The following is a 26,208-nucleotide window of genomic DNA, read 5'->3' as shown; positions in this document are numbered from 1 at the left end:
CTCACAGACATTGTCCTTACACCATCAGACTAACCCCAAACCACCCCGTGAAGTACAAATTGTTGTGGTGGAATTAGTTTGCAGCGCTGACTCTTTGCTCACTGGCAAACTCTATAAGCCCAACCTCCTGAAAGCTTCAGGCCAGCAGGGTTGGGGCTTGATGCTGAGTGGAGGGCAAGACTGTCTCCATGGGAGAGTTGCTCCTGTGCTGGGGATCAAGGTGAACAACAGATCAGGAAGTTCAAGGCAACTCAAGTTACAGGGGTGGGGCGGGGTCACTCACAAACAAGGCTGGAGAGGCCCTAACACTACTGCAGAACAGAAGGGGAGATGGTTCAGGTCTTGGTTTTACAAACTCATCTGCTGGGAAAACCAAGGCCAAACCTGGGGTGGTTTGGATATGGGGGTTGTAGCAGAAAGAGCCTGAAACACAGAGCCTGGTACCAGATGACGCCTGAACCAAACATCAGCCAGAGCCAGGCCCTGCTTACAATGCCACTGTCCAGTACATGAACTTGGTAAAGATGGGGCAGGTGTTGCTAAAACAGAGACACTCCTAATAAATACTAGGCACCAGCTAGTCACTAAACACAGTCCAGAAGGGTAGTACGAGAATACCCTGCTATAGAGTTAAAGAATAAATACACTCCCCAAAGACGGTACAGGGACACACTGACCCCTCCTATGGTTCAAACCAACACGTCCAGACTGTAGGGTGGTAACTAAGCACGTGAGAGGGGTGATACACAACTTGTTTGTATCAGGGTATAAAAGAGGGGTCACAGAAGGCACATCTGGCCAAGGGGGCAGTGGAAAGTCCCACTGCTGACTGAGCTGGTCCATTCTCATGGGCGAACATGTCCTAGTGTCCATGCTGAGTCTATGGGGTGCTGGTACAAGTGCTTTGTCAACAACAAACCTGGCCAAGCACCTTTGCCACCGAATGGGTCTGTTGTCTTTTGGGCAGTTTGACTGAGGTCTGCTGGGGCAGCTACCTGGCCAGAGCCAGGACAACGTATGGGCCCACACAGCCAATAACAGGTGCCCTTTTATCAGAGCCCCCAGCGATCATGGAAGGGTGGAGTGATGGTTCTGGTATCTGCCAATCTCCAGCTAACACTGAAATCCCTGCCTGGATTCCCCTGTACAGGAGTCGCTGGCTGTCAGTCCCTGGGTGGGTCTGCAGCAATCAGCCTAGACCACAAGATGGAGGACAGCCCGGTCCCATGAAATGCAGCCAACAGGGTTAGTCCTGAGAGAGGCTGGGCACCTGCAGCTACGGTGACCAGACAGCAAGTGAGAAAAATTGGGACAGGGTGTGTGGGGGAAATAGGAGCCTATATAAGAAAAAGACCCAGAAATCAGGACTTTCCCTATAAAAATCAGGACATCTGGTCACCCCAACCTGCAGCTCCCACTGGTTTCAGAGGGAGATGCAGGAGCTCAGCACTGCTCAGAACTGGCCCATTGTGATGGAAGTGGAACATTCCACCGTAGGCATGGTGACCTAGACAGAGAGATGGAGACAGGTGAATAGGGTGACCAGAGAGCAAGTGTGAAGAATCGGACACGGGGAGGAGGGGGTGGTAAATAGGAGCCTATATAAGAAAAAGACCCCAAAATCAGAATTGTCCTGATTTTATAGGGATATCGGGTCACCCTATAGGTGAGGGCTGCGTAAGGGAAAGGAGCCGTTCATGACCCTGGAATTCACTGTCACAAACAGCCCCAGCTGGTGACTCCAGATCTGGAGTGTAATTTGACTCATTTGAGAGTTTAGAGTCAGCCAGGGCCTTCCCCCTACAGCTCCCCTGGAGGGGAGGGGCATGAGACAGGTCACTTTGCCCAAATGACAAGGTGGTGATGACCCGGGACTCTGTTGTGATGCAGTGATTGTTGGGTCAGCCCCCAGGGGCTACAGCATTTCACACCAGGCTGTCGCCCAGAGCACATGGCTGCTGCCTGTGGGTCTGAGTACAGGGACCAGGGTGATGGAGCAGGGCCTTTGGGACCAACCTGCTTCCATTGCTAAAGGGAACGTGAGACACAGAAGGATGAAGGAAAGTATTCTTGTAAGGAGGAAGGAAACAAGTCAGGGAGGGAGGGATGAAGTATTGATAAGGGAGGAGAGGGTGTGTGTGTGGGGGGGGAAACCCAAAGAAGTTAATGAGAAACACCATGGAACTAAGGGGAATGGGAGGAGAGAGGAAAAAAAAGAGAGGAGTGGGCAAAGAGGCTAGAAGAGAAGAGAAAGGAGAAGCACAGAAGTGGATGGGGGTAAGAACCCAGACGGATTTCTTTAGCATCATGTAGAATCCCAATTGCCTTTGTCAGGATATGCTCAAAGCAGCCAGTTGTAACTACTAAGGGTTAACAATGCAGGTATTTGTACAATTCAAAAAGGAAAGGTTACAACTGGCCATAGCTGAGAGTTGGTATCAGCTTGGTTCTTACCTTTCAGGTCCAACTGCAACGTGATCTCTTATTTCTGTTGATTTGATCACTGCCGCTTGTCTGTCAGAAGTAGTAAGAGATCCTGTTCATATCAAGAGGTAAGGAATGCACCTTCTCCTAGCAATGGAGTGGAAACTAACCAATCTCAGTGTACTTTCAGGTGAAGAAAGTGAATCTAGCCTTTGCTGTCAAAGGCTACAAGCAGTTTCATAAGAAGAAAGCAAGATACATAACCAAAGCTTCTGAGAGGTTACAGAAGTATTGACTTGCTCTAGCCAAGAATAAGGAAAGCACTTATACTTACTAGATTAACAGTACAGCTGATTGTATGGAGAGAAAGAGAGAAACTAATCCAGCAATTCATCACGCAGAAGGTGTGCATTTATATTCCCTATTACAAAATGAATCCAATGACAATTCATTTACATTTGTTGCCTGACAAAAATAAGGTCTGTCAAACATTGATCTTTGCAGGTGGTCATATTTCAAGATGCAAGGATGACACATGGCTGTAGTTTACAGGAAGGAATTAGCTGATCCATCCTTTTAAGGAGGTAAGAAATATGGGAATGATGTATTGTAAATAGTCAATGGTTCTGGTCATCCATTCAGGTGGAAGGAAGGTAACTGAGGAAATCTTCATCTCTCTAAAGAGCACAAGAAATTGCTGTACTGAATAAAGCACTAAAAATGGGAGCAACCTGTTCAGATGAAAGGAAAGTAATTGGTAATTCTAACCAATGATGATGACCTTTGTTCCTTTTTCCTTCCCAGAGAAGGCCATTGCTTGTTCCTACAAGGATGTAACAGGGAAGTTATTTCAAAGAACAAGTGCAACTAACCAGAGTGTGATGATGAGCATTGAGCCTGTTCTTGCATTTGCAGAGAGGAGTTGTCCAGCTGATTCTATTTGTGCCTAATTGATCATTGTTGCTTATTTTTCAGATGTCAAGAAATAAGCGGAACTGATCATTTCTATCAAGAGGTAAGGAACGCACCTCCTCACAGCATGGAGGCAGGAATGAAAGGCTCTGTTTCTATTTTCAGGTGAAAGGAAGGTCTTACCATTCAAGGGAGGATGAGAGGCTGCTGAATTTAAGAAAAAAAAAGTCAGACAGGTAACAATACTTGGCCAGAGGGAAGGAGCATTTTACTTCTAGTTCAGAAAAAGGCAAGCAGCCATTTATAACCTTCAGGTTTTAACCAGTGTAGCTAGCTGTACCGCTAAGAATCAAAGCCTTGCAGTGGAACATGACTGACAAGGAGGTGAGCACTGAAAGGTCTCTAGAAGCCTAATGATCTGGATGCTAAGGAACCTTCTCCACTGATGACTCTTCATAGCTGTAATAAGTAGTAATAAATAATTCTATCAAACATTGATTGCAGGTTTTGCTCTTCTGAGATATGAAGAGACCAGGTGGCCATTCCTACCAGGGAGAAGTGAGGCTTAGTGGCATGGCTGTCCTGGGCAAGGAGGTAAGAAATACCAGTCTCCAAACATCCATGTGTACATGAAGTGGTGTGGATTTTGCTTTCAGGGAGAAAAACTGTGGAAGACCTTACTTGTCATGGGGAGAGTGTCAAAAGCAGACACAAGATAAAGCAATATGGACTTGCCAACTGCTCAATCCATTGAGGACTCCAGTGACAAAATGTTTTTTTTTTTATTCCCTTGAAATAACACACAGACAAAAAAGCCACTTCAAGTAGTTCAGCTAGTCGCAAATCTGAATCAAGTCAGCAGAACATCACAGACATGGAGGTAAGCATTTAAGTTTCCCTGGTTCTAAATGAATCTGGTGCTAAAGCAACACTTGCAGACCAAATAAATAGGCCAAATTGCATCTCCAGATGGAAGGAGACCAGAGGGCTGTTGTGTTCTAGAAGGGATTAATGCAAATCCCACTAGCTGAACCAGCCATGTCAGTTGGTAAGAGGAAAAAAAGCACCTTTCTTTAACATTCAAGTGGAAATGAATAGATCCTCATACTTTCAGATGAGAGAAATGCAGATGATTTGAACGTTGAGAGTGTGAAATCTTCAGGAAGTTGCTAGAAGATCTGGGATATCTACAGAAAGGAAACAAGCAAAACTCGTCACTGCTACCAAGAGGTAAGGCACTCACTTCATAATGGAGAAATTGATGGATCTGGTTTCCCTTCAGGTGAAAGAAATGGAGCTGATCTGATCTCCTGGGGATTGAGGACTATAAGCAGTCATATTACTGCAGAACAAACAAATGCATGTTGCCAGACCTGCAAAAAGTTGCCTTCCTTGACTAGAATGGGAAGACAATCACTTATCACCTTCAAGTTTCCAACCCACAATGCAGCAGACCATCACTGACAAGGAGGTGAGCATTTAGGATTCCCTTATTGCCAAATGGATTTGTCTTTTCAGGAGGAGAGTTACAGATGCTCAGGATTTGAGTACAAAGGAATAGGAATGGAGCTGAACAGATTCAACACCAGAAAGGACGATTGGATCTCAAAATATGAAAGTCCCTTCATTCAATAAAGCAACAGGATTGGCTCTGAGGAGAGGTAAGCAGCATTTGGTAAGTCTAAGAAATGAGCATAGCAATTTTGTAGTGCTGATTGTAACTTATGTTGTGCCAAAGGGTTTGTTACAGCTGATCACACATCTCAGGAGCTAAGAGGATGTGAGGGGGATGGCAGATGTCAGGAGATTCATCTTTATTAGGAGGTGGTGAACCTGCTTGTCACTTGAGTGACATCAGTGGCTTTGGTTTTTCTTTCAGATGAAGGAAAGAGCCAGCGTGGACAATATTCAAGACACAATGTTCAAAGGTTGCTGCTGGGATGGAAGTAAAGAAGAAAGCCCTGGAGACGGGTTAGTGCTGGGACACAGGCACTATCCTGGAGGGGCCTGGGACAGGGTATGTAACCATAGCAACCAGTGGGTCCTTTCCCCACTGTGGTCCTGGCTCGCATGCACAGGGTGAAACCGATCGCCATGTTTGGGGTCAGGAAGGAATTTTCCTCCAGGGCAGATTGGCCAGAGACCCTGGAGGTTTTTCGCCTTCCTCTGGGGCATCGAGCAGGGACCAGCCCTTAGGGCCATTTAGGAACAGACATAATAAAATCCATCAGAGAGAACTTGTCTTCCTTTGTTTTTTGAATTTTCTATAAACCCGTCCTGTGTCCCTCGGCCATGCCCATGCTCCCAGCCCCGCAGCAGGGCAGAGTCCCTCCCAGGTGCACTGCTCCCCCATCCGTGCCAGCATGGCCCCCATGTCACTGTCCCACTCCAGCAGGGACCCAGCACAGGAGGGACCAGCCCACCGTCCCAGAGAGGGAAAAGCCGTGTGCACGGCCCCCAGGGATGGGGAGGGGACATGGCCAGGTGCTCCGGTCGAGGGGAAAGCAGGAAGCACAGCGGCACTGTTACCATGTTCCTCTCCCAGGATGCCCCCAGGGGCCAGGCCAAGGCCTTCGGTCGGCCACATCCAAGCGCTCTGCCCCGCTGCTCCGGACCTAAGATCCCCTCAAAGATGGCTCTGAAAGGGGCAGTCAGTGACCCCAGAGCAACTCTTCCATTGGCATGGTGGGGCCACCACTCCCTGGGCTCCTGAACTGGGCTCACAGGCTAGCAGCGAATAGTCCCCCAGGGTGGGTTCTGCTCTGGCTACCCCTCACTCCAGAGGGGACCATCAGGCATCCAGGAAGCTCTTGCCTTCAGCTGTCCTCTGCAGTCTGCTCCAGCTGTGCCCTCTTCTCTTCTAACCCCCCATCCAAGTCTGGCACCTCTCAGGGCGGTGCCAGGTTGGGCTGCAAGAGCTCATTCCCCCTGTATTGCCCAGCATGGGGTCCATAGATCTCATTACAGGCATTCTGGGAAATCAGATCTCCATGATCTGCCTCAGGGGACTGGGAGCACGACCAGGGGACACAGGACAGGGTCAGTATTAGCAGCACGTGGCTGGAGGGGATGAGAAGAGGGAGAGGGGCCAGTAACATGTTACGTCTGCATCCACTTCCTGCCCCTCCCCAATCAGCTTCCCAGCCGCACGCTGAACCTAAACCACAGGGCAATGCCCAAAACGTTGTTGTGGGGTCTCAAACCTCTATAAACCCAGCCGCCTGAAAGCCACCGGGGCCCGATTCTCCCTGCAGGGAGACAGCATCTCCAAGGTGAAGACAATACAAGTGACTCGTACCTTGGGAAGGCAGTTGGGGAGAATGCGATATCCTGTGCAAAGATACCACGTGAACTGGTGTCACTCACAAACAGTGGTGCAGGAGGGGTCCTAACACCAGAGAAGAGCAAAATGGGGAAGGTCGTGGTCCTGGTTTGCAACAATCTCCTCCTTTCAGCTTCTATTTGGCAAAATGAACCCAAACCAAGGGTAGTGGGGAGGAAGGTCAGATCAGGGGTTTATTTTCTTGTAACCCTTCCCCACCCCACCCCTGCCACGAGATCATAGAGAGGTGGAGGGATGGTTCCGACCCATCTCAGCCTGGCCTGAACACTGCACCACGGTCTGTACACACCCTGCCTAGGAGGAGCTGGCTGCAGGAGTATAAAACCACCAGTTAAAACCCCACATCGTAACATGTGACTGGTGATCACAGCCCCACCTACATGGAGAGGGGCAGAGCTTAACTGTGCATCCAGCTTCCACACACACACTGCATCCCCAAGCGTTAGCCAGGGTCAAACACCAGACACCAGAGAGTGGGGCTGATGGCACAAAGACACAGGACAGACAGAGTGATTGCTGGACCCAGACTAGCAGGAGACCTGCAGCTCCCACTGGTTCCATGTGGCCAGTGACAGAGGGAAAGAGACACATGAGTCGGGAGAGTGATGGAGACCCCAGCAGGGGAGGGGAGATCGGATTGAAGGCAGCATCTCTCACAGCCTAGGGCTACATGAGACTCTTTCGAAAGAAGGAAACCGTCGCACGGCCGGGCTTCTCCCCAGCTTGCCAAGGGCTCACTGCCACACCCAGGCTCGGACACAGGTTAGTCCCAAACTAGAACTAATCAAGATTGAGCTGAAAAACTCTTTCTGTATCTCAGGGGACTCTGGCAGATGCTTCCTGCCATTTCCTACCCCATCCTCCTCATAGCCCCTCCCTCTCAGGAATTGCGCTCTGGCTCTGAGAGCCCCAGGTGCTGCCTGGCCCCCTTCATTTGTCCAACAGGGGTGCGGGACCTACTTCAATTCCTGGTGCCAGCCACTGAGTGACATACACCCCCCTTCAGAAAAATCTGCCTTTCCATTACGTGTGAGGCCCCCTCTGGACTGCTCTCACTGCCAATCCAGAACAGACTCCATGGTCACATATAGCCATGTTCCCCAAGTGCCCCACACTCCTGAATGCCAGTCAGTCTATAGAATTTCATCTTCTCCAGGGTTTCCAGGTCTCCGCACAGTGTCTCTAGCTCTCCCTAAAGCTCCTGACCATCAGGATCTGACCACCCCTCTCCTCCCCCGTGGCCTGATGTTCTGCCGACAGCTGCTCCTTCTGTCATTGAACCATCAGTAACTCTATCCTGCAGACTCCAGTCACTCAGGGGCATCTCCAGTCCTCAGGACGGGAATCATAAAACAGGTGTCCCATTTCCTGTTCTGCAGAGGATCACGGCTTTCATCTTGGCCCTGGACGTTCCACCTGGGTCCCCATACACCCTCCTCCCTACAGAGCCCTGAGCTCTGCCTGGGTCAGGGAGCCCCTTTTCATGAGCCCTGAATAAACTTCACAAGTATTAAGCAGGGTCCTCCAGAGACAGGACAGAACTGGTTTTTCAGAGACATTTTGGAAATTCAACTAATAGCCCTTTTTATTGGCCAGTCACTGCTCCTTCCTGAATTCAGCACAGGGAAAGCCCATCACTTCTGCCTCTCCCCCCACAAGAGGTACCACCAGCAGCAGCCACAAATGTCATTTGTGCTGCAAAGTCCTCCAGGGTCTCTGCTCCACAGCCTGCTTGTTGCTAAAACTCCCCTCCTGCATGGGCTGTGTCAACCTCCCTTCAATAGCTTCTGGGGGGAGTCACATCACTCTCTGACTGGCCAACCTTGGAGCCCAAGTCAGTTAACCCCTGGCCTGTGATTGCTGCTGGGATGTAACAACCACAGGGGAGGGGAGCAGATTCCAGGTGGTGACACTTCAGCTCATAACATCACTGGGCATTTAATAGTCGTCACCTTTGACCACAGGCAGAATTGTTGCTGGCAGATCACTGCCTCCCATGACTGACACTGGAACCAGTCTCCTGCATCTTAAGATACTGATAAGTTACTGGAGATACAATGTCCTTTTCTCCCATCAGCCTTAACACTGTCCATTTCCCAGCCTGTTACCTAGGATTAACTGCACTGTCCTACATCGCTAGGGCATTGTGAGCTCACCTGAACAGGGAACAGAATAGGGTTTGTGACCTGGGACAAGGTTTTTCTTGCTTGTATTTCACTCTTGAAATAGCAGATTTTTCCTAACCTGGTTTTGGTGGAGCACTTTAGAGGACTGAAGAATCGGAATGGGACAGTCTGTAGCCTCAAGAGGTATTTAGGCCCTGAACGCCTGTGGAAATCCCTGGGAATTAGGAGTCTAAATATCTTGGTGGATCTGGTCCAGTGACCTCACAATAGACCAAGCACCAAGCTGCAAGTGGTCCAGTGCTCAAATGAAGCAGGAGAGAACCCTGATCTCCAGCGGAGCTGGTCAAACTTTGTTCAAAAATTTTCTGATGAAAGTAATTTTGGAAACATGTCAGTGAGGTGTTGCATTTTAAATGACTTGCAGGAGAGCCAAAAAAAAAATCAGTTTTCAAAACCTGAGAAGTTAAGGGACTTTTTAAATAAAACCCCAAAGAAGTCACAGAAACAGTCATTTAAATATTTTCCACAAACTTTTAAGGAATAACGTTTTCTGACCAGGTCTAGCTCCCAAGTCCCTGTACAATTTTCTTTCAGGCTGTCTGCACCAATCCAGCCACTGTAACAGAATCTAACTTACCCAGTTCAGGAGAGTTGTTGTAGCTGGGTTGGTCCCAAGAGGAGACACAGACAAGATGCGTGAGGTAATCTCTTTTACTGGACCAAGTTCTGATGGTGGAAGAGACAAGCTTTGGAGCTTCTTGTGACCTGAGGAGCTCTGTGGCGCCTGAAAGCAGGAAACCTGGTTCAGTAAGAGATTACCTGCTTCACCCACCTTGTCTGTGTTTTAGGAGTGTCAGTCACCATGGTACTGGAACTCTGGAGCTGGTAGCAGAGCTCACAGCTACCAGCCCAGGCATTGTGTGAGCCTGGCAGCCTGACACGCAGATGTTATGTGGCTCATCGCCACCATCCACTGGTGAAGAAGGGAAAGAGCAGCCAACAGCTGCTCCACCAGCTGTTTTTCCAGAACTCCATAGACAGAAACTGCTCAGAGAAGGAACTCAAGCTGAGATCACAGCTTGACCAGCCACTGACTCCTTAAGGCAGCTCGGTGGGTCACTTCTCTTCCCAGCAGGGACTCCATCTATTGTAAAGAAGCCCTTCCTGCTGCAGAGCTGTCATCCTGAGCCTGCAGGCAGACACAGCTCAGAGATGTGAGCTGCTCAGTGTATCTTAACAGACGTGTTATTTCTGTACCAAATTGAGAATGTCTACATTAACTATTTCATTGCTGAGCATTTTAACAGCAAACCACTGTTTTTATCTCACAAGTGGGAACAAGTGAGAAATTCCCCAATTTTCATTTGCATTTTTAGTACTAAACTGTGCTGGACAATCACAATTAAAAAATTGAGAAACAGCATAAAAACAGTAAAATGCAACAGCACAAGGGATACTGTACTATCTTATTAATCATTGACATAATTAAAGCCATCCCCTGTTAAAACAGCCATAGCTACTGCAAGCTCCTCAGCTTGCAGCATTTCAAAGCTCACTCCCATTTCCCCATCAAGACATTTCACACAGAACATTGCTTGTTTGAAAAAGTTTCCGTTTTGTCAGTGTCCATTTAAAAAAGTGTCAAACAGAGAGAACAAAAACAGTTTTCAGCAGAGTTTTTGTGGGGAAAAATTCCCAGCATCACCAGTGACTGCCTGGTGGGCCAGGGTGACTTTGACCACCACACGATTTATTTTGGGGTGGTGGGGGGCCAGGGGAAAGAGAGTGGCGTGGAAGCCAGAGAACGGAGCAATTCTTTTAGACAGGACTGCAGTAGTCTTTGTTTTTATCATCATCACCACCGCCACCACTCCCTACTTATTGTCGCATTTCCCCATGAGGTCACCAAACTTCCCCAAAGTCAGCATGTTCTTTTCCAAGGGGTGACTTGGCCAGACACTGATCTGATGCTGTCTTTAGTACAGCTCCTGCCACTCTGCTAGTACCATCTGTAGCTCTTTAGCACGGCTTTTGCTTCCAGCAGTGGAGTGAGCAGGGTCTGACATAGGCCCCAGACCTCTCGCTCCACCAGCAGCCTCTGAGAAGGTCGGTGGTTAACTAGAGCCACAGGACCATGCCCTACTTCTCATGTTCGGGGTAGTCTATTGTCTACAGCTGCTGGGGATGTTGGTGGGGTTTTGTTGCCTTGCACTCATAGGATGCTCACTCAGTCACATCCAGCAAACTCTCCACAGGGGTCCTGCTGCAATATTCCCTTGTTTATAACTTTCCCATTGGCTGTAAGGAAAGGAAAATCTGGACAAGAAGACAATGGCGAATTGGTGACGCAGAAATAACTAGGAGGAGAATGGGTAGAGCCTGCCTGTGAACCTTTATGGGAACAGGCAGAGAACATTAGTGAGCAGGCAGGACAAATGGCAGTGGGATTTGGACATGATCTAACCTACCTCGCTCCTAGATAAGAACCTGAGTCAACCTCCCTCTCCACCTCCATAGAGGGTCTCTCCAAGCACCTGCAATCATGTGATCCTGGCTGACTCCCCCATCCAGTCCCCTAGTCAGACTTTGCCGGCATTCCCAGCTGCAGGTCATTCCGACAGCAGCTCATCTCTTGGTTAACACAAACACCCCCCAGGTGCATTGGACTGAGAGGAGTGTCCATGCTTCTGTCTGACCTGTGACCAGCGAGGCTGTGGGTGAAATCCCAGAACTATGGGAGTCAATGGCAACGTCCCCACTGACTTCAGTGGGGCTAGAACTTTACCCTGTGCTCCTTCCCCATCACAGCTGGGAACATTCACCCAGCTTTCCTCTGAGTGGGTGTGACGTTATTGATATAAATTTGGACCATATAGAACATAGGTTGCAACCAAGGTCCTGTAGTGGCACCAAATCCTAAGTAAAGGGGGTCATATAAGGTGTCTAAGACCAGGTTATGGGTTGCTGGTTATAATTATGCTGTCTGTATGTCTGTATCATTTTTAGTTGAAGTTATGAATGTTGGCTCTATGCTGTCAGTATTTCAAGTTTGTGCTGTGCTTCTGGGGGAAGCCTCCCAGACAAGCTGATGTTAGCCCGGCATAGCTGGATTGATGGCCCATTAAAGGGCCATCGGCTACATAATTGACCCATGGAGAGAAGGCAGACACGCCTTGTGACTCAGCAAAGTATGCAGGGACTGGCCCATGTGACTCTAGACTCCATTTTGCTGTAAAATTCCACAGTGAAGACAAAGGGATTCTTACACCTGGAAAAGTCTATATAAGCCTAATGCCTCATCTCCATCTGGTCTTCAATCCTGCTTCTGACCTCTGGAGGGACTTTGCTACAAACTGAAGCTTTACACAAGGGACTGAAGGACCCATCCCAGTGGGGGATGTTCTCCAGAGACTTAAATTGAACCTGCAGTTTACTCCATCACTGCTGCAAGCCTGAACTAAAAACTTTGCCATTACTGTATGTAATTGATTCCATTTAACCAATTCTACCTCTCTTCTCTACCTTTTTCCCTTTGTAAATAAACCTTTAGATTTTAGATTCTAAAGGATTGGCAACAGCGTGATTTGTGGGTAAGATCTAATGTGTATATTGACCTGGGTCTGGGGCTTGGTCCTTTGGGATCGAGGGAACCTTTTTCTTTTATTGGGGTGTTGGTTTTCATAACCATTTATCCCCAGGACGAGTGCACTGGTGGTGATACTGGGAGACTGGAGTGTCTAAGGAAATTGCTTGTGTGACTTGTGGTTAGCCAGTGGGGTGAGACCAAAGTCCCTTTTGTCTGGCTGGTTTGGTTTGCCTTAGAGGTGGAAAAACCCCAGCCTGGGGCTGTAACTGCCCTGTTTGAGCAATTGGTCCTGATTTGGCACTCTCAGTTGGGTCCCGCCAGAATCGCTCCGTCACAGTGGGTCTGAGGGGCAGGGCTGGGTTTGACTGCAGTAGGGTCTGATGGGGGTGACAGAGACCCAGGGGAAATGCCACCTCTCTGCATTACAGTGCAGGGCACAACTCAGCCTGTGTGTGAGCAGTGGGGAGCTAAACCCTGGTTTGCAAGTTCACCTGGGGCACAGGGCTTGGCCCAGCTCTCTACACCATGGGGCATTTCACCTGTGGGGAGCTTGTCAATATCCCTTTATTACAGGAGTTTTTAGAAGACTCCTTCCTACAGTATCTGAATCAGACTTTGCTTGTTTGTTAACACTTGGAGCTGATTAGAAACAGCCTGGGAGCAGGGCAGGAGATTGGGAAGCTTTGGGCCAGAAGGGGAGGCAACCAGAGACCAGGAAGGGAATGTATAACAGGGGGGCACCCGCCTCTCATGAGCACCCCCTGGTCAAGTGTGTCTGCAAGCTTCAAATAGTATCAGGCCACACCCCCAGGAAGTCCTCCCTCCCTGGAGGGAATCATTTTCACCCACTGGGTCTCTTCTGGCCCCAGCTGGGAGTCTTAGCAGTTCTGTTCCCCCTTGGGAGGGGGGGTGTCAATCACAGTTCAACTGTAAGTCCAGTTCCCCAGTGGCCTATGGGAGGAGAGGAGACCCAGGCCCACCCACTACTCCAGGTCCCACCCCAGGGATCCTAAGAACAGCAGCCACACACCACAGATACTTCTCTGGGCCACTTCCCCACAGCCCCAGCCTTCACCAATACTTCACCCTTACCTCAGGGCTCTTCTACATTCAGACCCAGTAGCTAGCCAGGAGCTCTTCCTCACTGCCAACCAGCCATTGCCTTTAGCCAGCCAAGAGCCCCTCTACACTCCTTTAGCTTAAGCAAGGAACGGACTGACACTGCAGCTGAAACTCCTTTTATATGGCCCTCCTGCACCCTGATTGGCTGCTTTCTGCTGCCTTTCCCTGATTGGTCACACCCTGTACAGTCTCTCTAGGCTGCTCGGAAGACTTAGCTCCACTGCTCCTTTCCTGGGACGGATGTGGCAGGACCCTGAGGCCTCCAGCAGGGGGCCTCTGGGCCTAGTCCGCCCCATTGCAGGAAGTAAATGGAGAGAAAAGATAGAAAAGACAGCAGAAAAAAGAAAAACTCAGAAACAAGTAAAGATCTGATGGAAATAGCCCCAAAAAAGGGGGGGATGGAAGAAGAAATAGAATAAATACAGGGAGAGAAACCAAGGGAAACAAGTGGGGAGAGCTGCAGGGATTGCAGGGGGTGGGGGAGGGTGACACACTGCTCATGGAGGGAAGGTCCCGTGTGCAGAGAGATGGGGAAGGGTCATGTGTATGGGGGAGGGGGAGAACAGCTGTTTTTTAAAGAAGCACAGAGGCAATGATGAAAGGTGACAGATTTCACTTTCTATTGTTTTTTATTGTCTGTTTCTAAATGGCCCTAAGGGCTGGTCCCTGCTTGATGCCCCAGAGGAAGGCGAAAAAACTCCAGGGTCTCTGGCCATTCTGCCTTGGAGGAAAATTCCTTCCTGACCCCAACCATGGCGATCAGTTTGACCCTGTGCATGCGAGCAAGGACCAGGATGGGAAAGGACCCACTGGTCGCTATGGTTACACATCCTGCCCCAGTCACACCCTGAGATACAGTCTGTGTCCCACTATTTGCCAGTCTCCAGTGCTTTCCTCTGAGAAGGTACAACTCACGTCCTTGCTTCCATCCTGGCAGACAGAACCAGCTGCTCTCTTTTCCCCAGCAGGTGAACAGATCCAAATTTGAATCCCCCAACAGCCCTGTCAAGGTGAATGCTATTTCTTCACCAGTTCTGCCAGCAGCAGCATCGTTTCCCTACTGGCTGCTCTGACCAGCTGCACTGCTTTATCCTTGGTGGGTCCAGCAGGCTCTTCCTCCATAGACAGGTATCAATCAGCCCCTTCATTAACACACAGACACAACCAGATAGTGCTGACCTGTGACAGTCACAACCAGCTCCACTGATCAGTCTGGCCAGACACAACCCCTTACATAGGGTGACCAGACAGGAAATGTGAAAAATCGACACGGGGTGGGGAGTAATAGGAGCCTCTATAAGAAAAAGACCCCAAAATCGGGACTGTCCCTCTAAAATCGGGACATCTGATCACCCTAATAGCAGATGAAATTCAATGTTGACAAATGCAAAGTAACGCACATTGGAAAATATAATTCCAACTATAAATACAAAACGATGGGGTCTAAATTAGCTGTTACCACTCAAGAAAGAGATCGTGGAGTCATTGTGGATAGTTCTCTGAAAACATCCATTCAGTGTGCAGCAGCAGTCAAAACAGCTAACAGAATATTGGGAATTATTAAGAAAGGGATAGATAATAAGACAGAAAATATCATGTTGCCTCAATCTAAATCCATGGTCTGCCCACATCTTGAATACTGTGTGCATTTGGTCACGCCAGCTCAAAAAAGACATATTAGATTTGGAAAGGGCAACAGAAATGCTTAGGGGTATGGAACACCTTCCCCATGAGGAGAGATTAAAAAGACTGGGACTTTTCAGCTTGGAAAAGAGACGACTAGGGGGGTTGAAAATCATGAACATTCAGTAAGGAAATGTCAATTATTTCTTCAGATAACATAGGAACTAGGGGCCACCCAATGAAATTAATTGGCAGCAGATTTAAAACAAAGTATTGCTTCATAGTCAACCTGTGGAACTCCTTGCCAGAGGATGTTGTGAAGGCCAAAACTATAACAAGGTTCAAAAAGAACTAGAGAAGTTCCTGGAGGACAGGTCCATCAATAGGTATTAGTCAGGGTGGGAAGGAACCCCATGTTCTGCATGGCCCTAGCTTCTGTTTGCCAGAAGCTGGGAGTGGGGGACAGGGCATGGATTACTTGATGATTCCCTGTTCTGTTCATTCCCTCTGAGGCACCTGGCATTGGCCACTGTCGGAGGACAGGACACTGGGCTAGATGGACCCTTGGTCTGACCCAGTCTGGCCGTTCTTATATAGAACCAAGATGTAGCTGCTCCTGCTGTAAGCCACTTAGACTCCACTCCCCTCCCAGAGCTGAGATAGAGCCCAGGAGTCCTGACGGGGTCGCTCGCTCCACAGAGTTAGTAACAAAGTAAGAACAAACATTAACATTTTAAACCTAACCTGTCTCCCTTAAGTGACTTGCCACAAGATGTCATAGCATGTTAGTATTAGAGCTGAGTGGGTCTAATATTTATTTAATTTCCTTTCTTTTATATAGGAATTGGAGTGCCTAAGTAGCCCCTGGAATCACATCTTGCCAGCGTTCCTCCTGCAGCCAGCGCGGCGAGTGCGTGGAGACCATCGGGAACTACACCTGTGATTGCTACCCTGGCTTCTACGGGCCGGAGTGTGAACACGGTGAGGGCAGTCGAACAGGGACACTGGGGGGGAGCCCCGCCGCAGGGCCTGCTACAGTCACTGCATTTACTTTCTGGAGGGTCTCCCCAGAGACGTCCTCTGGGGCGACGGCCTGGGCACCCTCAGTGCTGCTCCTCGATTCACCAAAGAGGGGGGCCAGCCCAGCCGGAGGAGGGGCCTTTGCCATGGCTCCCTGGCCAAGGAGGCAGAGTGGGGTGGGGGTGTAGCCTCCCAAGCGCCCGCCCGCCCTGCGGCTCTAGCACGCCCGCCCCAGCCCAGGCAGTTTGCCTCCCTTAGGGGTAAGGCTGCCCCCCATCCCCTGTCAGCTGGAGCTGCCCAAGCAGCACAGACAGTCGCCTCTCCCTTAGGGCTGAGCAGGGTGCCCAGGCCTCAACTGGGGGCAGAGCCTCCTGCTGGGCTGAGTCTGCAGCAGCTGCCAGGCCCGGAAAGTCTCTCAGCTGGGCGGGGCATCGGCTTGTGCCCGACTGCCAGACGCAGCTTCTCAGACAGGCTGCTCAGCTCGCTCTGCTCCCCAGACAAAGCACGTGCTCTTCTTCCTGCCTTGCCGAGCTCAGCCCCAGCAGGGCCGTCACGGCACGTCTCCATTGCAGCCGGGTGCAGGCCCAGCTAGCCAGGTCTGGGCCAGGGGGCTCAAGCCCGAGCTTTGCACGTAGCAGTGTGGATGCTGCGGCTCTCAAGCCGAGGAGCTGGGGCAGGCTGTGCTCCAGAGAGCCTGAGACCTGGCAGCTAGGGGAAGCCACAGGCAGGTGTGCTTGAAATCCTCCCAGCTGCTCATGCTGCTGTATTTCCTTTTAGTTGTGAGGTGCAAAAACCTTGACCCTGGGCCTGACTGCAGTCATCCCCTGGGGGAATTTAGCTACAACTCCACATGCAAGTTCCAGTGCCAGGAGGGGTTTGAACTGCAAGGGCTGGACACGGTGCAGTGCTTGGCGTCGGGGAACTGGACAGCAGCAGCTCCGGAGTGTGCAGGTGGGTGCCAGCAGCTGCTCCTGCCTCCTCCCCACTGATTGTACAGTGGGATTCTCAGAGCAACCCAGAGCCACTGATGCTGATTGGAAGCTGGGCACCGCGCCCCTTTGAACAGCCCCAGGCTTAGCATTTAATGCCTTTGGCTTCTCATGCGGTGTTTGCAGCCGGCGGTTGGCCTGGAGCCCTCACTAATCTTTGTCTCTCTCTGGGGTTTACACAACTCATCTCTGTGTTATCTGTGCCTTTACCAGCTCTACAGGTACAAGTATTGTCTCTGGCTGCTTTCCCCATCCTCCCATGGTGGTTTGTTTTTAATTGCAAAATGTAGTCGAGCTCCAGCTGAATGTAACTGGCTTGATGTCTTCATCCTGGGAAGCTCCACAACAATCACAGGGACCACCCGAGTCTGGAGGCTGGACAGGGTCAGTGCAACCCATTAGGTGACCTAGGCAGTCACCTAGGGCGCTAGCATTTGGGGGGCGGCATTTTGGGTCCTTCGGCGGCGACTGCGGCAGCCGGATCTTCGGCCACCCCGGTCGTCATGGGCATTTAGGTGGAGGGAGCTGGGGCAGGGTGGCGCGGGGAGGGCTGTCTGCAGCAAGTAAGGGGGGGCCTGGCACACAGGGGAACCGCTCCCTGCCCCAGCTCACCCCTGCTCTGCCTCCTCCCCTGAGCACGCTGCCCCGCTCTGCTTCTCTCCCTCCCAGGCTTGCGGCACCAAACAGCTGTTTGGCGCCACAAGCCTGGGAGGCGGGAGAAGTGGAGTGGTGATGGTGTGCTCGGGGAGGAGGCGGAGCAGAGGTGAGCTGGGGCGGGGAGCAGCCACACGGCTCCCCAGGCTGAGGGAAGCTGCCACAGGGGGCACCTCAGGGCGGGGGAGGGGGGAGCAGAGAGTTGCAGGGTGCATGAACTGGCCATTGGAAGGGGATCCCATAGTCGAGTGATGTGGAGGAGAAATCCACTCTTTGTGGCATTATACCATGTTAGGGATACTCAACGTGCATGAAGTCACAGGGCTTAAAGATGGGGGGAGACCAGCCAGCCCACCATGCTCATCCCCTGGCTGGAGGCATTGGAGGATGTTGCCTTGTCGGGTATCATCCTAGGATCTGTGGCACCATTTTCTTTGGAGGATACTGCACTGCCCAGGACATCTTGCCATCCAGGCTCAGGCCTGCATTGCATGGTGATTCTGGAGGCCAGGCATCCCAGAGTCCTGTGTTTCTTGTGTCGCTGTTTCCCTGTGAAATGTGCTCAGGTTACAAGTAAAAAGATGTTTTCTCCTGCGTTGTCAGCCGTAGTGGCTTGTGAATGCCAATGTGGGTACACACAGGTCCGGGGCTCATGCTCCTTTCTTAGCAGAACTCCAGTTGTCTGCTCTTTCTGCTCACAAACTCCAGCAGCAGGTTCTCAGACCGTTATCTGGTGGTCTGAAAGGGAAACTTCATTGCACCAGCCTTGCAAACCTGGCTTGGACTGCTGAGTCAAGCTGAGTTCTTTTCTTTCTGCACATCGCACCAGGTAACACAGGCTCTCCGCATGACACGAGGCCCATTCAGTGACATCTCGCCAACCCAGCTGCTGTGCACGAGTCTGCACAGGTGACACTGATGACAGGTTAGGACACGGTTCCATTGATGATGCACAAGAAGCAATGGGGCGGCTGGTCACTCCTTCGCTCCCGCTTCTTGCTCCAGCCTAGTAGATGTAAAGAGTGGTAATGTTTGTTTGAGTCACTAAAGACAGGTGCATGGGGAGCAGACCAGCTGAGTAGGGGCTTGTCTACACACAGCTTCTGTACCACAGTAACTAGATCTGTTTCGAAATCAATGTAGCAAACCCCCAGCGAGGCTGCAGTGACATCGGCACAGAGATGCTTAGAGAAGTTGGACAATTTCTGTAATGTTACAGGGTAAATAAACAGCACTCGCACTGCACAAGCTGTGTGCAGCCCAGCCCAGGCGGGGCCATTGACCCATACTCTTCACCAGAGCAGAACCACTCTTGCAGTGGTGTTTGTGATAGTCACTCTGCCTTTTCTTCCACTTGTTTTCACCCCATTTCCCTCCTTAGAGCCCTCCTGCTTCTCTACATGAGCCCTCTCCCTGGGCCGTTTGCACTCTCCAGAGACTGGGATGCCGAGCAAGGGGGGAGTTGGGAGGTGAATCCTGCTGTTGCTGCTACTAGGGCTTAGGGCTGTCTCCTCTTGGGAGCCCCCTGCCTCACTGCCCCCCAACCCCAGGGAGCAGCATGAGACAGGCCGTGCAGGAAATGCTGCTTTGGCAACTAGCTGCTTTCACAATTTCTTTCTCGACTTGTTGCCCAGGTCTCTGTGCTCTCCTTCGCCTTCCCTGCTGAGAAGTGGATCCCTGGCCCTGGGATGTCTGGTGTGACGGGTTAGATCACAGAACCCCCCTTGGGAACTGCCAACTGATGTGCCAAGACGACTTTTCCCCCTGCTTTTCCTGCCAGCCTGGGACTCCAGCACCCTGTCTTGCTGAGCCAGACATGCCCGTCTGCTCCGACACAGACCCAGGATCTGAAGCACGTGCTCCAAAGCTACCGACTTAGCTGAAAGCAGCTTACAGAAGTGTTCCTGTCTTTAACACTCAGATGCCCAACTCCCAGTGGGGTCCAAACCCCAAATAAATCCATTTTACCCTGTATAAAGCGTATACAGGGTAAACTCATGAATTGTTCACCCTCTCTAACACTGATAGAGAGAGATGCACAGCTGTTCCCCCCTCCCCTTCAGGTATTAATACATACTCAGAGTTAATTAATAAGTAAACAGTGATTTTATTAAATACAGAAAGTAGGATTTAAGTGGTTTCAAGTAATACCAGACAGAACAAAGTGAACAAAGTGAATTACCAAGCCAAATAAAATAGAACACACAAGTCTATGTCTAAGAAAACGGAATACAGATAAAAACCTCACCCAGTAAGTCCAGCAATCATTCACACCCCCTATAGTTACTTTCCTTTGTTCCAGTTTCTTTCAGGTATCCTTGGGGGTGGAGAGGCTCTCTCTTTAGCAGCTGAAGACCAAATGGAGGGGTCTCCCAGGGGTTTAAGTAGACTTTCTCTTGTGGGTAGAGACCCCCTCCTCCCTCCTATGCAAAGTCCAACTCCAAGATGGAGTTTTGGAGTCACATGGGCAAGTCACATGTCCATGAAAGACTCCGTTTTTACAAAAAAAAGAACAGGGGTACTTGTGGCACCTTAGAGACTAACACATTTATTTGAGCATAAGCTTTCATGGGCTTTCGTTGAACTTATGCTCAAATAAATTTGTTAGTCTCTAAGGTGCCACAAGTACTCCTGTTCTTTTTGCGGATACAGCCTAACACGGCTGCTACTCTGAAATCAGTTTTTATAGGCAGCAGCCATGGCTTACTTGCTACCTTGAACGTCCTCAGGTAGACTTCTTATGTGGATTGGAGCCTCCCAAGATCCATTGTCCCTTAAGTGCTTCTTGATTGAGCACTTAATTTACACATTCCTTTCTCAAGAAGCCAACCAAATGCTTTACAAAGGCTACTTAGAAATCAAGCACGTACACAGCCAATATTTCTAACTTCAAGTACAAAAATGACACCTGCCTACAAATAGGAGGAATGCATTCAGTAGCTTGTAACCTTTACATAGATGTTACATGGCATATGTAGCATAAAACATATTCCAGTTATATTATATATACATTCATAAGCATATTCCCATGAAGCCTTATGGGATACACCGTCACACATGGAAAGGGAGGTCTGTGTTTCTGCGGCACAGTCAGGGGCAGGGGACTGGGTCCCCTTGTGCACTCAGAGCACCATGGAATGGGCATTCGTGTAACGCTGGTGCAGGCTGGGTGTCTCCTGTCTGCCTGGTGCCTGCAGGGAGCTAGGGAGATGGTCACAGCCCCATGACATGACACTCCCCAGCTGCGGCCTCACGGGACATTAATGACAGCTGGCCCTCGGGGAAATGGAAAGGAGAATCTCTGCTTCTCTCTTGAACAACACTGGGTTTCTAGCCCTGCTCCTTGTGCAGACACCCTTGGAAATGTAACCACAGCAACTCTGAGGCTAGGCTGGGATGCTTGTCGCTAAAGATCACCAGGGATTCCCAGGGCTGGGGGGTGCAAAATCACAGCCAGGGACCCCTAGTTCATGTGGCTATAGAGGGTAGGACTCCAGGCTATCCTGGCCCCGGGGCAGCTCCAGCTTCTGCCAGCAGCTGCCTATGGCAGAGCCAGCTCCTCTGCTGGGCAGACAAAGGTATAACATGATCCAAAGGCTGGACTGGAATGGCCCATGAGGATAATTAACATTGGAACAACTGACCAAGGGGTGTGGTGGAGTCTCAGTCCTTTGGAGTGATACACAGGAGGTCAGACCATATTGTCATAATGGTCACTTCTGACCTTCACATCTATGAATCAAGTTGCCTCTTAACCTTCTCTCTATAAGATAAATAGATCTTTTTCATTCTTACTAGAAGGCAGGTTTCCTGGCCCACAAATCAGCCACATAGCTTTTTTCTGAGCCCTTTCCAAGTTTGCAAAGCCCTTTTAAAAGTGTGTGCCCAGAACTGGACACAGGCTTCCATCAGTGGTGCCACCTGTGCTGTGTTTAGAGGCAAAATCCCTCTCTACTTGCACTCCATATTCCCCTGTATCTGCACAGATCAGTTCTGGGAGCGCACTCTAGGCAAAGGGGCGATTCAGAAGAAAGCACGAAGATGCTTGTGGGAACCAGCTAACCAGAGGCAGAGGCTGGCAGCATGGGTAGAGCAGAGGGCCTGAGGGTGGAAACATGATAAAAACCAAGATCAGATAAGTAGGAAGAGGCAGAGTTGTGCAGGAACAGATACGTTTTGGGTGTAACCAGCTAACCCTCACTCACGTCCTCAGCTAGCCCTGTGCATAGCAGTGTGAGCATGGTAAACAGTTCCTTACAACTGGGGCTAGCAAAAATTGTTGTGCATGCCTACTCAGATGCTAAGGCTGGCATTGATGTGCAGCTGTCAAAAAAATACTAGCAGATGCCACACATAACTAATCTGACTTAGAGGACTAGGAACTGACCGAGGAGCGACTACAGACCTCAGCCTTGACAAGCTTAATTCTAGTAGTGAATGGTCTGCAGCAGATTTCCCCGCGCGCTGGGGCGGCACTGTGCATTTCCTAGACCGTGCCCATTGCTGTGACCTCCGCAGCATGTTCTAACTGCTTGAAACCTACCCTGCTCTAGAGTGAGGCCAGCAAGAGTCACGGGCTTTGTGAAGGTATCAGTAAGAACAGGAGCCGTCCAAAGCCTTAAGCCAAACAATCTGATGGATGATTTCGAATCAGAAAGGCCCTTCTGAACCCCTGTGTTTCCTGGGTTTCTGCTGCTGCAGATACTCACAATAGTCCAAGTGTTTGGATTTAAAAGTACAAGCCATCATTGATGAGGCAGGCAGATTGTCCAGGGGAGAAAGCGGCACCCTTGACCTGGTAGGAGGGTTCCTCCTGGCGAGCAGAGGGCCCAGTGGGACATGGGCAGGTGTGTACTTGGGGATTTGGCAGCTTTGAGGTTATGGACGTGTGTCTTATCCCACCCACCTTATTCGTGGAACTGAATGAGCTGCCTCTACTGGCAGCCTGGAACACTACAATAGTCTGTCATTTTCCTTGGTGCTGTCATTAAGTCGCCCTTTCTATGCACTTTGTTTCTTTAATGTGACAGTAGAGTAATTCTTACCTGTGAAAGACTGGCAGGGTGACAGACAGACTTTTGCTAGGTCCAGAACATTTCATCAGACCAAAACAAGTCAAGGTGGGAAAGGAGCAGGTCTCTGGCACAGGAGTGGGGTGTCTATAAAAAGAGCCCTAATAGGACAGAGCAAATATTTTATTGACTAAATAATCACATTTGATAAGACGCATTTTGCCCCGATCATGAAGAGCTCTCAGCTGTGGGCAATTGGAATAAATGAGCCCTGAATGTGTCTTGTTCAACCTGACCCTTTAAATGATAATAAACACCTACCTCTTGTCTAGTATTCCCCATCAGTAGCTCTCAAAGCTCTTTACAAAGCAGGTTAGTATCATTATCCCCATTCTACAGATGGGGTAACTGAGAAAGAGAGGGGAAGTGGCTCACCTAAGGTCACCCCCCGGGTCCAGCAGCAGAACCCAGGTCACCCCTGCAGAAGTAGCCACACTGCCCCTCTTCTAATGGGGCTCTTGAACATTGTATAGCTACATCTGTCCACAGTTGAATTCTTCTTTTTCTATAGCTTGGCTTAAATGTTATATTTTGCATGGATTAATATATTCATTAATTGCACCCCTTGAGGTTTCTAACAATGCAGCTCCTTCAGGTGTGGCAGTTCAGTACTTTTACTCCAAGAATGCAATAAAAGATCATATAAAACAATTGCAAGTTCTAGGGTGCATTGTGTAAGAGGCAGGGTGAATGATACCTGGGTTCAGCGGCAGGACACTTGTCATAGGTCTCACCCCCACTCTGAACTTTAGGGTACAGATGTGGAGACCTGCATGAATACCTCTAAGCTTAACTACCAGCTTAGATCTGGTCTCGCTGCCACCATCCAGATTTCTGAGTTATCTGGAAAACTCTGTCTTCCCCCTCAAAACCTTCCCCTCCCTGGGTAGCCTTGAGAGACTCCTCCACCAAGTCCCTGGTGAGTCCAGATTCAATTCCCTTGGATCTAAAAAACAGGGAAAACATCAATCAGGTTCTTAAAAAGAAGGCTTTTAATTAAAGAAAAGAAAGGTAAAAGAAAAAAACCTCTGAGAGACAGCATACAAGCTGATCTCACAGACAATAGATTTAAAACACAGGATGTTCCCCTGGGCAAAAACCTTAGTACACACAAGAATACCCAAATTTGATTACTCCCCTAATTGCACAAAGACAAGTAACAAAAGAAAATAAACATAAACTTATTTATTCCTTTCTAAAACTTACTATTCTGATAAGAGGCTGGTTCCTTGATTTTTTTCACTTCAGCCCTGGAACTGGTTTTGTTCAACACCTTTATTAATTTTCTGGATGATGGGATGAATTGCACCCTCAGCAAGTTCACAGATGACGTTAAGCTGGGGGGAGAGGTAGATGCACTGGAGAGTAGGGATAGGGTCCAGAGTGACCTAGGCAAATTGGAGGATTGGGCCAAAAGAAATCCAATGAGGTTCAACAAGGACAAGTGCAGAGTCCTGCACTTAGGAAGGAAGAATCCCATGCACTGCTACAGGCTGGGAACCAACTGATTAAACAGCAGTTCTGCAGAAAACAACCTGAGGATTACAGTGGATGAGAATCTGGATATGAGTCAGCTGTGTGCCCTTGTTGCCAAGAAGGCCAACGGCATATTGGGCTGTATTAATAGGAGCACTGCCAGCAGATTGAGGGAAGTGATTATTCCCCTCTATTTGGCACTGGAGTACTGTGTCCAGTTTTGGTCCCCCTACTACAGAAGGGATGAGGACAAATTGGAGAGAGTCCAACAGAGGGCAACAAAAATGATCAGGGGGCTGGGGCACATGACTTATGAGGAGAGGCTGAGGGAACTGGGGTTATTTAATCTGCAGAAGAGAAGAGTGAGGGGGGATTTGATAGCAGCCTTCAACTACCAGAAGGGGGGTTCCAAAGAGGATGGAGCTCGGCTGTTCTCAGTGGTGGCAGATGACAGAACAAGGAGCAATGGTCTCAAGTTGCAGTGGGGGAGGTCTAGGTTGGATATTAGGAAACACTATTTCACTAGGGGGGTGGTGAAGCATTGGAATGGGTTAACTAGGGAGGTGGTGGAATCTCCGTCCTTAGAGGTTTTTAAGGCCCAGCTTGACAAAGCCCTGGCTGGGATGATTTAGGTTCAGAGGAAAGACTGGACAGCTGAATCTGCAGAGCATGAGGACAGTTGTGCAGTGAATCTCTCGAAGCGCAGACCAGGCCACACATGTTGGACAGTATAACTGACTGCACAAGGTGCAGCAGAATAACGTCCTGTGTTTCAGGCTTTCATAGATTTTAAGGCCAGGGAGGGATCATTATGAACATCTACACTGACCTCCTGCAGAACACAAGTCATAGAATTTCACTTAGTAATTATTGCATCAAGTCTAGAACTTCTTTGAGCTAAATCACGTTAGAAGCAAGAAGATGACCAAGGACAGGATAGGCCCGTTACTCAATGAGAGGGGAAAAACAGTAACAGAAAGTGTGGAAACGGCAGAAGTGCTAAACGACTTTTTGGTTTCAGTTTTCACCAAAAAGGTTTGTAGTGATTGGACATCTCACAAGGTGAATGCTCGTGAAAATTAGGTAGGATCTGAGGCTATAATAGGGAAAAAACAAGTAAAAAATTACTTAGATAAGTTAGATGCCTTCATGTCACCAGGGCCTGATGAAATACATCCTAGAATATTCAAGGAGCTGACTGAGGAGCTATCTGAGCCATTAGCAATTATCTTGGAGAAGTCATGGAAGAGGGGAGAGATTCCAGAGGACTGGAAAAGAGCAAATATAGTGCCCATCTATAAAAAGGGGAATAAGGACAACTTGGGGAATTACAGGCCAATCAGCTTAACTTCAGTTCCCAGAAAGATAATGGAGCAAATAATTAAGCAATCAATTTGCAAACATCTAGAAGATAATAAGGTGATAAGTAACAGTCAGTATGGATTTGTCAAGAACAAATCGTGTTAAACCAACCTAATAGCTTTCTTTGATGGGTTACCGAGACTTGTGAATAGGGGAGAAGCAGTACATGTGGTATAACTGGGCTTTAGTAAGGCTTTTGATATTGTCTCGCATGACCTTCTCATAAACAAACCAGGGAAATACAACCTAGATGGAGCTATTTTAAGGTGGGTGCATAACTGATTGGAACATCATTCCCAGAGAGTAGTTATCAGTGGTTCACAGTCATGCTGGAAGGGCATAACGAGTGGGGTCCTGCATGGATCAGTTCTGGGTCGAGTTCTGTTCAATATCTTCATCAATGTTTTCTATAATGGCATGGAGAGTACACTTTTATAGTTTGCAGATGATACCAAGGTGGGAGGGGTTGCAAGTGCTTTGGAGGATAGGATTAAAATTC

At 49.3% G+C, this 26,208-nt stretch overlaps 1 protein-coding gene and 2 long non-coding RNA genes across 3 annotated transcripts in view; 2 read left to right on the top strand and 1 right to left on the bottom strand.

The window, feature by feature from the left end:
* Positions 1-26,208, top strand: part of LOC120384367 — a 166,337-nt gene that overhangs the window by 37,734 nt on the left and 102,395 nt on the right. The gene's annotated exons all lie outside the window — the stretch shown is intronic.
* LOC120384387 lies at positions 1,874-5,573 on the top strand. The gene is made up of 9 exons (XR_005588821.1): positions 1,874-2,072; positions 2,462-2,828; positions 2,929-3,008; positions 3,400-3,572; positions 3,841-3,930; positions 4,143-4,216; positions 4,451-4,566; positions 4,855-4,997; positions 5,222-5,573. It is a non-coding gene; the product is annotated as an uncharacterized LOC120384387 (long non-coding RNA).
* On the bottom strand, positions 4,155-13,591 carry LOC120384404. The gene is made up of 3 exons (XR_005588859.1): positions 13,484-13,591; positions 9,443-9,589; positions 4,155-4,523 (listed from the first exon to the last, which is right to left on the bottom strand). It is a non-coding gene; the product is annotated as an uncharacterized LOC120384404 (long non-coding RNA).

Source organism: Mauremys reevesii, linkage group 16, assembly GCF_016161935.1.
Source record: "Mauremys reevesii isolate NIE-2019 linkage group 16, ASM1616193v1, whole genome shotgun sequence".
NCBI lineage: Eukaryota > Metazoa > Chordata > Testudines > Geoemydidae > Mauremys > Mauremys reevesii.
The sequence above is the reverse complement of the archived record's forward strand: the minus strand, read 5'-3'. Positions and strand labels throughout refer to the sequence as shown.